The 12,586-nt window shown below is 45.9% G+C and overlaps 1 long non-coding RNA gene across 1 annotated transcript; it reads right to left on the bottom strand.

Moving 5' to 3' along the window:
• Positions 1–1,706: 1,706 nt before the first annotated feature.
• Positions 1,707–8,724, bottom strand: LOC141271365 (uncharacterized). Its single transcript, XR_012321914.1, has 3 exons — positions 8,537–8,724; positions 4,852–5,037; positions 1,707–3,567 (listed from the first exon to the last, which is right to left on the bottom strand). It is a non-coding gene; the product is annotated as an uncharacterized lncRNA (long non-coding RNA).
• Between the last annotated feature and the right edge of the window lie 3,862 nt (positions 8,725–12,586).

The following is a 12,586-nucleotide window of genomic DNA, read 5'->3' as shown; positions in this document are numbered from 1 at the left end:
GTGGATCTTGAGGGTCTGAGGTAGCTCAAGACGAAACTCTGCTGAGTTAATGACGGCGGTTATTTTATAGGGACCAATAAATCTAGGTCCTAGCTTCCAGGAAGGAATCTTCAACTCGATATTCCTGGTAGACAACCACACAAAGTCATTCACACTTAGGTCCAGACCTGGCGAGTGTTTTCTGTCGGTCATACGTTTGTACCTGTCTCCCATGATCTTCAAATTATTCAGAACCCCCTGCCACACAGAGGAGAGTGACGAAGCAAAATGTTCCTCCTCAGGAACTCCCGAAGCCCCTCCCCCACTAAAAGTTCCAAACTGTGGATGGAAACCGTATCCACCAAAGAATGGTGACCTGCTGGTAGATTCTTGGCGATGAGAATTAATAGCAAATTTTGCCAACGGTAAGTAAGATGCCGAATCCTTCTGGTTTTCGGAGACAAAACACCTGAGGTAAGTCTTTAAATTCTGATTAATGCGCTTGGTCTGCCTATTCGACTGAGGATGGAAAGCAGAGGAAAAGGACAGCTGCACCCCCCAGTCAATAACACATAGCTTTCCAGAACTTAGAACCATACTTGGTCCCACGATCTGATCACATCGGAGGGAAACCCGTGAAGCTTCACAATCTCTTTTATAAATACCTGAGCAAGAGTCTTGGCATTCAGAAATGCCAGTAATGGGACAAAGTGAACCATTTTACTGAACCTATCTACAACCACCAAAACCAGAGTCTTGCCTGCAGATACCAGTAGATCAGTAATAAAATCCATGGCCTGCTAGGGATAGGTAGTGGAAGAAGAGTACCAGACGGACGGGTATGCAATATTTTACAATGCGTGCAAATACTACAAGCAGACACATGTTCAACCACATCCTGATGCAATTCCGGCCACCAATAATGGCGAGAAAGGAGGTCCGCAGTTGCCTTACCACCTGGATGACCAGCAAGAACAGAGTTGTGATGTTCCCTAATTTCTTTGAGGCGCAGATTAGATGGCACAAATTAGCACCCTGAAGGGCAGGTGGCAGGGACGTCCGCCTGAGCCTCCAACACCCAGCGTTGGACTGGCCCCCAGGACACCGGGAGATCCCCTGGTGGGCCCCCGTGACGGATATAGTGGGGGCCCGCCGATAACTATGATCTCTCTGACCACGGGCCTATCAGAGGCCACCGCGCACTAAGTGTGCGGCGCATACCTCCCTCTTGATGGCCGCCACAGGGAACATCTGCTGTCTGTTATGTGCTGCGCATGTTCAAAGGCTGCCGGTCAATCAAAGTTGCGTGTGTCAGCATTCGGCCTCTGATAGGCCGGCGGGCATTGAACGTCACTGCTATGCACCAGGCGCTGATGTCAGTGCGCAGCGCATAGAAGTGCTGTGAGATGGCCTCTGGCCTTCGGGCTGCTGTCAGCGTGTGGCCTCTGATCGGTTGGCGGCCCTGTTGAAGACCACACCGACATGAAGATGCAGAGGACGCCGCCGGGGGAGCTGTTTTGCCAAGTATTTAAAGGGCTTGGATATGGCTTTAAAGAAGTTGATTCATTTTTATTATAATTAAATGATTACAGAAATGATTACAAAAAATAGGAAATAGTGTGATATTGCGTACACTTTTGCATAATTTAAATCACAAAGGTAAAGTGCTTACAGAGCACGCTATACAGGAAAAACTTCACCAGGAGCAACATACATCATCTGTCCGGGAAACATCAGCCGTGAGAAGCAAAACCGCAAAGACAGAGAAAAGTCCTGGGATGAATCCACACTAGGGCATCAGGGCATCCACTTTTAGACCACAGGTCAGCAGGCTTCTTCTGTCTTAGCTGAAAACTTCACTAGCTTATATCTTGTTTAAAAACAAATGTTTGCATAACCAAATGTTACATAAACTCTGACAGGTTCTATTTGTTCAATATAGTAAGTTTCTTCAAAGTGGCCAGCTCTTCAGATGTCAATTAACACCGACTAAATATTTCAAATATATCACCGGAGATGATGTACCAGATGTTTTACCATTCTATAAACACAGCATCTCACTAAATATCATTAACGAATATAAACATGCATCGTTCTCACTAAACATTGATAAAAGAGCTATGTGGTGCTGGGTGATACTATAAACCGAACATTGATAATGGAGCTATGCAGTCCAGGTGTTGGGAAAATTAGAGAAAATACAAGGCCAACATAAGCTGAACTGTTAGGCTATGTGCCCACGATGCAGAAATGCTCAGGATTTTTTCCTGAGCGTTTCTGCATCTCCTTGGCAGAAAAAAACACATGCGGATTGTACATGCGTTTTCCTGCCAGGGACATGCGGATGTGAAGCGTTCTTCACATGCATTTCCGCATGCGGGTTGACAAGCGCTTTCCAAGCGATTTTAACATCACTTGGAAAGTGCTTGACAACTCGGTCACATTATATAAATCCATGCAAACAGCATGGATTTATATAGTGTGACCCGAGAGAATGTCAAAAAATAAAAAATAAACCTATACTTACCTTCCGATGGCCCCTGCAGTCTTGCTGCGCTCCTGTGCTGGCTGCCGGCAGATCGCGGTACTCTGTACTGAAGGACCTGCCGTCACATGACTGTGACGTCACCGCAGGTCCTTCAGTCCTGCGCGATCTGCAGGCAAGCACAGGGAAGGAGTCCGGGGGCGGACGGAAAGTAAATATTATCTTTATTTTTTATTTTATTCTTTTTTTTACAGCTTTTAGGGTACCTGGGTGTGGAGGAGAGTCTCCTGTCCTCTACACCCGGGTACCATCCGCACATTAGAACGCGCCAATTACGCAAGTACAGATGCAGTCTTGCGGAATTGGCGCGTTCTAATGCAAGTAAGTGGCGGCGAAAACGCAGCACTTCCGCAAAATAATTGGTAGTGCTGCGTTTTTTTCCGCAATGATAATCCGCAGCATGCGGATTATCATTAGGGAACATGGCAGGCCTTCTACCATGCATTTTTTAATCGTTTCTGCAGCGTTTTTGCTGCTGCGGAAACGCTTAAAAAACACATCTTGGGCACACAGCCTTACTGTGAAATATCTTAAAGGGTTCTTTAAAGACAGGCTACCAATATGGATTCCTGATGGCCATTAACATCTTAGCACTACAATCCACCCTTGGCCATCTGGAAGCCATATATCATTTATATACAACACCATATCCCAAGGGAATAGTAAGGAAGTCCTCTCCTGTAGGGTTTATACAAGCATAATATGGGTTGTATGTATAATTCTGGATCACATCTCTTTCTTAAATCTCCTCATCTTGGACAAACCCCCCTATCAATTTTGTTCACAGTTGTAAGGGCGTTGGTATAGCTACCATACAAGTCTCTAGTATATTGGTAGCGGTAGCAGTTTTTGTCATACAAAAATGGCTCATGTTCATCAGTTGTGCCATGTAACTCAATAGGTTCTGTTTAATTTTCCACAATGCCGCATTTTCTTTGGCTGGCACTTCTTCTCTTTGATGATACTGGTTGGGTAGTGACAGAGACCAAAAGGACCATGCCTGTAACACCGATCAGCCACCATCTCCATATTTGAATTGGACACTGAAAAGAAAGAACAGACTTATTCTCTGAGATAACACCTGTCTGCTGGAATATGTTCCCATTTTTCCTGTCCTGGTTTCAGACTTATTATTCTCTGAGATAACACCTGTCTGCTGGAACATGTTCCCATTTTTCCTATCCTGGTTTCATCACTATTAACACATTGTCTGCCCCTCTAGCAATCACCTCTGCAGGCTCTGGGGGACCTTTATCCCCAGCTTGTTTTACCCAAATTTTTGCACCATCATTTAAAGAATGAGTGGAACCAAAACCTGTATCTCCTCTGACAGTTATTACTGTGGGGGCTGTTCCCTTGATCACCTTCATTTTCTGGATGGAAAAAAACAACAATTGAGCTACCCTTTCTCCCTTTTGAATCAACAAATCACTATCCCCACTATTCAGCAGGAGTACCTTAATTTCACCTTGATAGTACTGATCTATCACTCTTCCCATCACTTGAATTCCCTTTAAGGCTAAACCTGACCTTGGAGCTATAAGATCAAAATGCTCAGGAGGCATTTGTAATCCTATAGCACTCTAATCTGATTTCCTCATGGGAATGTAGATCTAATCCTGCAGCTTGTGGAGTAGCCCTATAGGGTCCTAGAGCTCCTGGCTCCAATTCCCAATAGAGAACTGTCTGTTCGGTGGCAGAAGCTTTTAAGGGAATTATCTGTAAATTGGGGGTAATCATCCTCATTAATGGTGTTTCCTGTTCTCCAATTGGCCTGTTGTTAAGAATATTAAGGGCTTCATTTAAATGTTTTTTCCACCCTTTGTACATTTCATCTCCCAATTTCTTTAATTGTTCTTTCAATAACCCATTCATCCGCTCTACCAATCCTGCGGCTTGGGGATAACATGGGATATGAAAGATCCATTCAATATTATGTTCTGAGCAAAATTCTGCAACCTTCTTGTTCCTGAAGTGACAGGAACAAGAAGGTTGCAGAATTTTGCTCAGATTCCATTGTCACTCTGAATCTGTAACGTAACGGAATTCTGTAGTATAATAATATGGTTTCCATTGTTTTGATGGTACTGTTGGCATTGGCCACTTTATACGGACAAGCCATCATGTACCCTGAGTATGTATCCACAGTCGTGAATACATACACACATCCTCCATCTTGTGGAAGGAGACCAATATAATCCACCTGCCAAATTTGTCCAGGCAATTTGCCTCGGGCTATATGGCCCCTAACCACATGGGGAACAGGTCTCTGTTGTGAATGTTGACACACTGGACATTTCATAATTGTTTCCTTGATTACATCTAACCTGAGGGGCACCCCTCTGGTTTGTGCCCATTGATAAGTAGCTTTTCTCCAAGATGTCCACATTTCTGATGTGCCCATTGAGCCAATCCAAGTAGCTTTTCAGCTGAGTCAGGCACCTCACTGGCATCAGCAACTGATATTTTGGAATGTTCATCCACTATTGAATTGAAGAGTCTTTCCAGGTTATCTGAAGCACAATGAGCGTCATCAACGTAAAATACAGTCACTTTAATTCTTTGCACAATTTCCCAAATATCTTGCCACAGTTCTTTCCCCCACACATCTTTGCTGTATATTTTCCAATCATTCTAAGCCCAAGTTGGTAACCAGGTAGTCAACCCATTCGACACAGACCATGAATCTGTATACAAATGACATTCACTCAGTGACTCCTGTCTCAAGACACTGTAGATTGCATAAAGTTCTGCATATTGGCTACTCTTATTTTGCCAATTAATGACCAAATTTACATGAGGGCGTCTATCCATGTGGAGGGCTCAGCCAAGAAGTCAATCACTCATGTCTCCCTCTGACTGGGAAATCTCTCTGGGAGAAAAAGTCAACCCCTGTCACTGTGTTTTGACCTCCAGAAACAGAGATTTTACTTCAGCGTAAAGATCCTCAGACCCCAGTGCTGTGGGCTTCACTGGGGACAAAGAGCGAGTGGGCCCTCTCTCTCTCCATGTCCGACTACGCCCAAGCTGTGGGGATCCAGAATCTTCCACTGTCACCTTTTTATTTTGTGAACTTCCTGATTTCTTATGAAGCCCTCGCTTTTGGTATAATTTCTACATTTCATCAGTACCAATCCCATCAATTTCCTCTTTGGGAACCCGATCTTTCAACAATGCAATAAACATATCCTTGCGCAATATGCAGGAGCCATTGTTATTGTTTTTAGATTCTCTACGCTGCTCTCCGGAAACAAAATGACCACTATTCCAGGGGCCCCAATCTCCCAAATCCCCTAATTGCCGAATTGCCTCTAGGGTGTTGGAGATTTTCTTCCCAGTCTGGTTTACCATTAGGGTCATCATTATATGTTTATAAGCTGGGGGAGCCGCCCTGATTATGCAATTTCTGACAGACACACTAACCAGGACTGCCATGTAGTCATCATAGGTCCCTGCAGAAATAGCATTTTTCATGACCTCTTCCTTCAACCTCTGGGAACAATCTTTTAATGTAAACCATGGCTTCTCATTAGGGGGCCAATCTGCTTCAGATGGATATTTAGGCTGTAATGCCATAGCCACAACATCCAGCATACTGCAAGTCGAATGTTACGACCGAATCTGCAGTGTACGGAACGCTTCCTTCACTACAGGTTCATGACTTAGTTGCACAAACTTGAGACCATTTACTGCATCCACTTGTACTCCATGGGCCCCTATCTCCCACAGTCTTACCGCCCAAATAATCAATGATTCATTGGCTTTTTGAGAAAAACGGTCATGAAGATCATTAAGTTCTTGCTGACTATAATCCTCCAACATATCTCTCTGTTGTGCACCTGCAGGGGTATCTATGATCCGCCTGCAATGTATGGGATGTGCCTTTACTGAGTCAGTAGGGGAATTAACCTCTCTTTCCTCATTAAAGCACTCATCCTTCTGATCAGAATCAGTGGAATCCCACGCATTGCCATCCTATTGATGGGGATCCCACTGAACCCCAGCTTTGGCTGTGACCAAAGTGACTTTTTTCTTATTCACTTTACCACATCTCTTTTTATATTTGTACTGTGCTACTCGTATTGCTGCTTTTTCTGCAACATGTTGATATCCATCACATTTATCCATAAACAGCCTGTTCTGGCATTGTGCTACAGTCAGAGCACTCTGCATCTCACACTCTTGCTGTTCTAATGCTTGCATTTTTTGCAACAGCTGAATGCGCTCTTCATGCTGCTTCCTATAAGCATGTAACAAGATCCAACCTATTCTGCTCACTGCATTCAGTTCCTTGTTCCTTTCAATTTTTACCCTTTGCAAACATGTCACCACATCAGTTGGTTCAGCATCTTTCATATGTGGCGCCCCTGAGGGTTCGGTCGCCACAGAGGTACTGCACCTCACCCAGAGGTGTGGTGCCTCCCTTCACTCAGGTAAGGAGGGAGTGCTGCATGGAACCCCAACACCTGCATCCAACACTATACTACCCCAGGCCGGCTGGAGGGGCAACATGCAGAGCTCAGCTGCTGAGCCCTGACACTGGCTGGGGTGGGGGGAACCCAAAGTTAGGGGGAACCAGTAGTGGGTGTGGGTGGAGGAAGTAGTTCATGGGAGCACTCATACAGTAAAGATATAAAATAGGGAAGCCATCTTAGGGTGGCAGATCAGAGAGACTAGTAGTTGGAGAACAGTTTGGGAGCAGAGGCTCTTTAGGAGCTCTGCTCCACTACAAAGGGCCCAGGACTGATGCCCAGGAGGGGAGCAGGGAGTAGGCTCCATTCTACTGAAGGGATCCTAGGGGGTACGGCGAGTGTAGGTGGCATCTGTACACCCCGAACCTGCCAGGTGTCAGGAGGATCTAGGCCGCAAGAAGGGGACCGGCCCCTGGCCCAGTTGTGCAACTTCAAGCCTCGGCTGGAAAAACCGGAGGCTTCTGACTTCTATAGCAGGAGCCGAACTCTCACTCCAATCCAAGTAAGGTCAAGCAGGTCTGAGCAACTCCGATGGACAGGGGGGACCTCGCAGCACCCGAATAGGATTCACAGTGGGAAGCGCAGGGCGGGAGGGAGTAAAGACCCAGCATGAAGTCGGTCTAGGAAGGTACATAGGAAAGTGAGGTTCTGCCAGGCGCACCCGAGCTGCCTGAGGAAGGACTGAACCCCTGCCCGGAGAACGCAGTGCGACGCGGGAGGATTGCACCAGTACTGTGCACCTGAGGAACTTGAACGGAACTGTGAGTAAACTCGGATGACTGCACTGAACTGCCTCCGCTCCTTCATTTCGCCGGCACCTTTTCCCTCCCTGCACTACAAAGCCCATCGCACCTCCTCCATATATCTTCTACACTGCCCTGAGGCTTGCTCCACCTGTGGGGAGCCGTTCCATCTTGAGCTGCCCTATCATCTGCCTCAGAGGACTGCCACAGCGCTGGTGAACCTCACCAGACACCACAGGTGGCGTCACGACAAATACCCTATAAACATTCACCCCTTTTAAGTGACCGCCCTGGGCCACAGACCGGGCCAGCCACCGTGATATCCCCTGCAAGTAGCCATAAGGTCCGGCTGTCGAGTACCCCACGGCCCTGGGGGCACGTCAGATACACTTATCCCATGATTCACTTAATCCAACACATTGCGACCACTCATTGGCCAAAACACAGTAGGGAGCCTGCTCCCAGCCTGTAATATCAACAGATATATTTACAACCTCTTTTTTCTTAAAGAGAGACATGTTTCATTCAGTTTCACACACTTTTCCAGACTATCGGAATTTGGTATCAAAATTCCGGATTATCGGAATTTAGCAAATTAAAAATTTAAGCCTTCTGCGTATCCCACTTCTGACACCAAATGTTTTGCCAAGTATTTAAAGGGCTCGGATATGGCTTTAAAGAAGGCGATTCATTTTTATCATAATTAAATGATTACAGAAATGATTACAGAAAATAGGAAATAGTGTGATATTGCGTACACTTTTGCATAATATAAATCACAAAGGTAAAGTACTTACAGAGCACGCTATACAGGAAAAACTTCACCAGGAGCAACATACATCATCTGTCTGGGAAACATCAGCCGTGAGAAGCAAAACAGTGAAACAGAGAAAAGTCCTGGGATGAATCCACACTACGGCATCAGGGCATCCACTTTTAGACCACAGGTCAACAGGCTTCTGTCTTAGCTGAAAACTTCACTAGCTTATATCTTGTTTAAAAACAAATGCTTGCGTAACCAAATGTTACACGAATTCTGACAGGTTCTATTTGTTCAATATAGTAAGTTTCTTCTAAGTGGCCAGCTCTTTAGATGTCAATTAACACCGAACAAATATTTCAAATATATCACCGGAGATGAAACATGCCAAAGGCTCCTGGTACCGGATGTTTTACCATTCTATAAACACAGCATATTCTCATCAAATATCGCTAACGAATATAAACATGCATCGTTCTCACTAAACATTGATAAAAGAGCTATGTGGTACTGGGTGATACTATAAACTAAACATTGATAATGGAGCTATGCAGTCCAGGTGTTGGGAAAATTACAGAAAGTACAAGGCTAACATAAGCTGAACTGTTACTGTGAAATATCTTAAAGGGTTCTTTAAAGACAGGCTACCAATATGGATTCCTGATGCCCATTAACATCTTAGCACTACAGGAGCACAGGAAGGTAAGAAGATTTTTTTTTTCCTATATGAATGGGCCGGGTAGTGAGTGAATGGGGGAGGGAGAGGATGCTACATAGGGGCCCATGATGGGGAGGGAGAGGATGCTGCATAGGGGCCCATGATGGGGGGAAGAGGATGATACATACAGTGGGTATGGAAAGTATTCAGACCCCTTTAAATTTTTCACTCTTTGTTTTATTGCAGCCATTTGGTAAATTCTAAAAAGTTCTTTGTTTTCTCATTAAAGTACACTCTGCACCCCATCTTGACTGGAAAAAAACAAATGTAGAAATTTTTGCAAATTTATTTAAAATGAAAAACTGAAATATCACATGGTCATAAGTATTCAGACCCTTTCCTCAGTATAGAGTAGAAGCACCCTTTTGAGCTAGTACAGCCAGGAGTCTTCTTGGGAATGATGCAACAAGTTTTTCACACCTGGATTTGGGGATCCTCTGCCATTCTTCCTTGCAGATCCTCTCCAGTATCGTCAGGTTGGATTGTGAACGTTGGTGGACAGCCATTTTCAAGACTCTCCAGAGATGCTCAATTGGGTTAAGGTCAGGGCTCTGCCTGGACCAGTCAAGAATGGTTACAGAATTGTTCTGAAGCCACTCTTTTGTTATTTTAGCTGTGTGCTTAGGGTCATTGTCCTGTTGGAAGGTGAACCTTCGGCCAAGTCTGAGGTCCAGAGCACTCTGGAAGAGGTTTTCATCCAGGATATCCCTGTACTTGGCCTCATTCATGTTTCCTTCAGTTGCAACCAGTCGTCCTGTCCCTGCAGCCGAAAAACACCCCCAATAGCATGATGCTGCCACCACCATTTTTCACTGTTGGGATTGTATTGGGCAGGTGATGAGCAGTGCCTGGTTTTCTCCACACATACCGCTTAGAATTATCACCAAAAAGTTCTATCTTCGTCTCATCAGACTAGAGAATCTTATTTCTCATAGTCTGGGAGTCATTCATGTGTTTTTGAGCAAACTCTATGTGGGCTTTCATATGTCTTGCACTGAGGAGAGGCTTCCGTCAGGCCACTCTGCCATAAAGACCCGACTGGTGGAGGGCTGCAGTGCTAGTTGACTTTGTGGAACTTTCTCCCATCTCCCTACTGCATCTCTGGAGTACAGCCACAGTGATCTTGGGGTTCTTCTTTACCTCTCTCACAAAGGCTCTTCTCCCATGATTGCTCAGTTTGGCTGGACGGCCAGGTCTAGGAAGACTTCTGGTGGTCCCAAACGTCTTCCATTTAAGGATTATGGAGGCCACTGTGCTCTTAGGAACCTTGAGTATTGCAGAAATTGTTTTATAACCTTGGCCAGATTTGTGCCTTGCCACAATTCTGTCTCTGAGCTCCTTGGGCAGTTCCTTTGAGCTCATGATTTTTATTTGGTCTGACATGCACTGTGAGCTGTGAGGTCTTATATAGATACAGTACAGACCAAAAGTTTGGACACACCTTCTCATTTAAAGATTTTTCTGTATTTTCTTGACTGAAAATTGTACATTCACACTGAAGGCATCAAAACTATGAATTAACACATGTGGAATTATACTTAAAAAAGTGTGAAACAACTGAAAATATGTCCTATATTCTAGGTTCTTCAAAGTAGCCACCTTTCGCTTTGATGACTGCTTTGCACACTCTTGGCATTCTCTTGATGAGCTTCAAGAGGTAGTCACCGGAAATGGTCTTCCAACAATCTTGAAGGAGTTCCCAGAGATGCTTAGCACTTGTTGGCCCTTTTGCCTTCACTCTGCGGTCCAGCTCACCCCAAACCATCTTGAAAGGGTTCAGGTCTGGTGACTGTGGAGGCCAGGTCATCTCGCGTAGCACCCCATCACTCTCCTTCTTGGTAAAATAGCCCTTACACAGCCTGGAGGTGTGTTTGGGGTCATTGTCCTGTTGAAAAATAAATTATGGTCCAACTAAACGCAAACTGGATGGAATAACATGCTGCTGCAAGATGCTGTGGTAGCCATGCTGGTTCAGTATGCCTTCAATTTTGAATAAATCCCCAACAGTGTCACCAGCAAAGCACCCCCACTCCATCACACCTCCTCCTCCATGTGACTAGCCCAGAGGATGGGGATGACTCGGTATCCGGGCCTTTAGCCTGGCCTTGGGGATGTCGCGGTGGTCGGCTCCCGGGCCAGTACACTGGCTTCTCTCTTTAAAAAGGGTGGATAGTTGTTAATTTTATTAAAGTTCGTGACGCCACCTGTGGCTTCTGGTGAGAATCACCAGCGCTGCGCAGTCCACTGAGGCCGATGATAAGGCAGCTTGATGGTATAGCTCCCCACAGGTGGAGCTAGGCCTCAGGGCAGCGTACGGGAAAGGGGGATGCAGGACAGGTGAGACCCAGCCGGATCAGGGCAAGAACAGGGACAGACACGATAGTCACTTCAGTACCTTTTACTGATGGAAATTCAGGCATGTCCCGGAGCACTGTAGGGTGAAGGGTGCATATCAGGATCCTCCCCAATGAGCGGGTTTAGGGCCTCCTGTTACTTGCCTCTGCATAGTAAGTTTCTGACCTGCCTGGAGCAAGGCCTAACTTTGTCTCTGTCCTGCGCTGGCTGACCTTGTGGTAGGGCCTTCTCTTGGAATACACGCTCCTCAGCTTGCGGGGCCTATGTGTCTCCCGGCTCTGTTATGTATCAGCACTTTAGCGATCCTGGGACATGTAGTTCTCCAGGGATTCCGGTTATATCTTACTGTGTCATAGAGATCCCGGTAAGCTTCGGACCCGGTGTCCGGTAAATGCTTCGGGGTGAGCTAGTTAAGCTCCTCTGCCCCCTATGTACTAATTCTCCACTCGCCTTCGGCCTACTCGGGCCCTCACTAGGCTACTCACACTAACGGCAGATTGCCGCGCTTCACCGATCTTATGGCGCCGGCACACCTAAAGCTCACTTCTCTGAGCTACACTGAGTCTTGGTCTGGATAAGCTTCACTGCAGGATAGCAATTGCAGGAGCTGGAACAGGCTTTTGTCCTCTGAGGTAACTCTTCTCAGACTGTATAGGACTCACTGCTAAACCAGACACAACTAGACTAACTGCTGCCTGTCTCCACCTTCCCTATTTATCTATCCCTAACGGGCTCCCTCTGCTGGTCTGAGGTGGAAGGTGAAGATGTGTGAATGTTTATGGGGACCTCTTGTGGAGGAATCCATCAATGCACTCTTCTAGGATCTGTGATACAAAGCGCAGCTGGGCGTCACACATGCTTCACGGTGGGAACCAGGCATGTAGAGTCCATCTGTTCACCTTTTCTGCGTCGCACAAAGACATGGTGGTTGGAGCCAAGGATCTCAAATTTGGACTCATCAGACCAAAGCTCAGATTTCCACTGGTCTAATGTCCATTCCTTGTGTTCTTTAGC

The sequence above is a fragment of the Phyllobates terribilis genome, unplaced genomic scaffold, assembly GCF_046119375.1.
Source record: "Phyllobates terribilis strain yellow unplaced genomic scaffold, ASM4611937v1 Scaffold_5__5_contigs__length_657084704, whole genome shotgun sequence".
Lineage (NCBI taxonomy): Eukaryota > Metazoa > Chordata > Amphibia > Anura > Dendrobatidae > Phyllobates > Phyllobates terribilis.
This window is presented reverse-complemented; position numbering and strand designations above follow the sequence as displayed.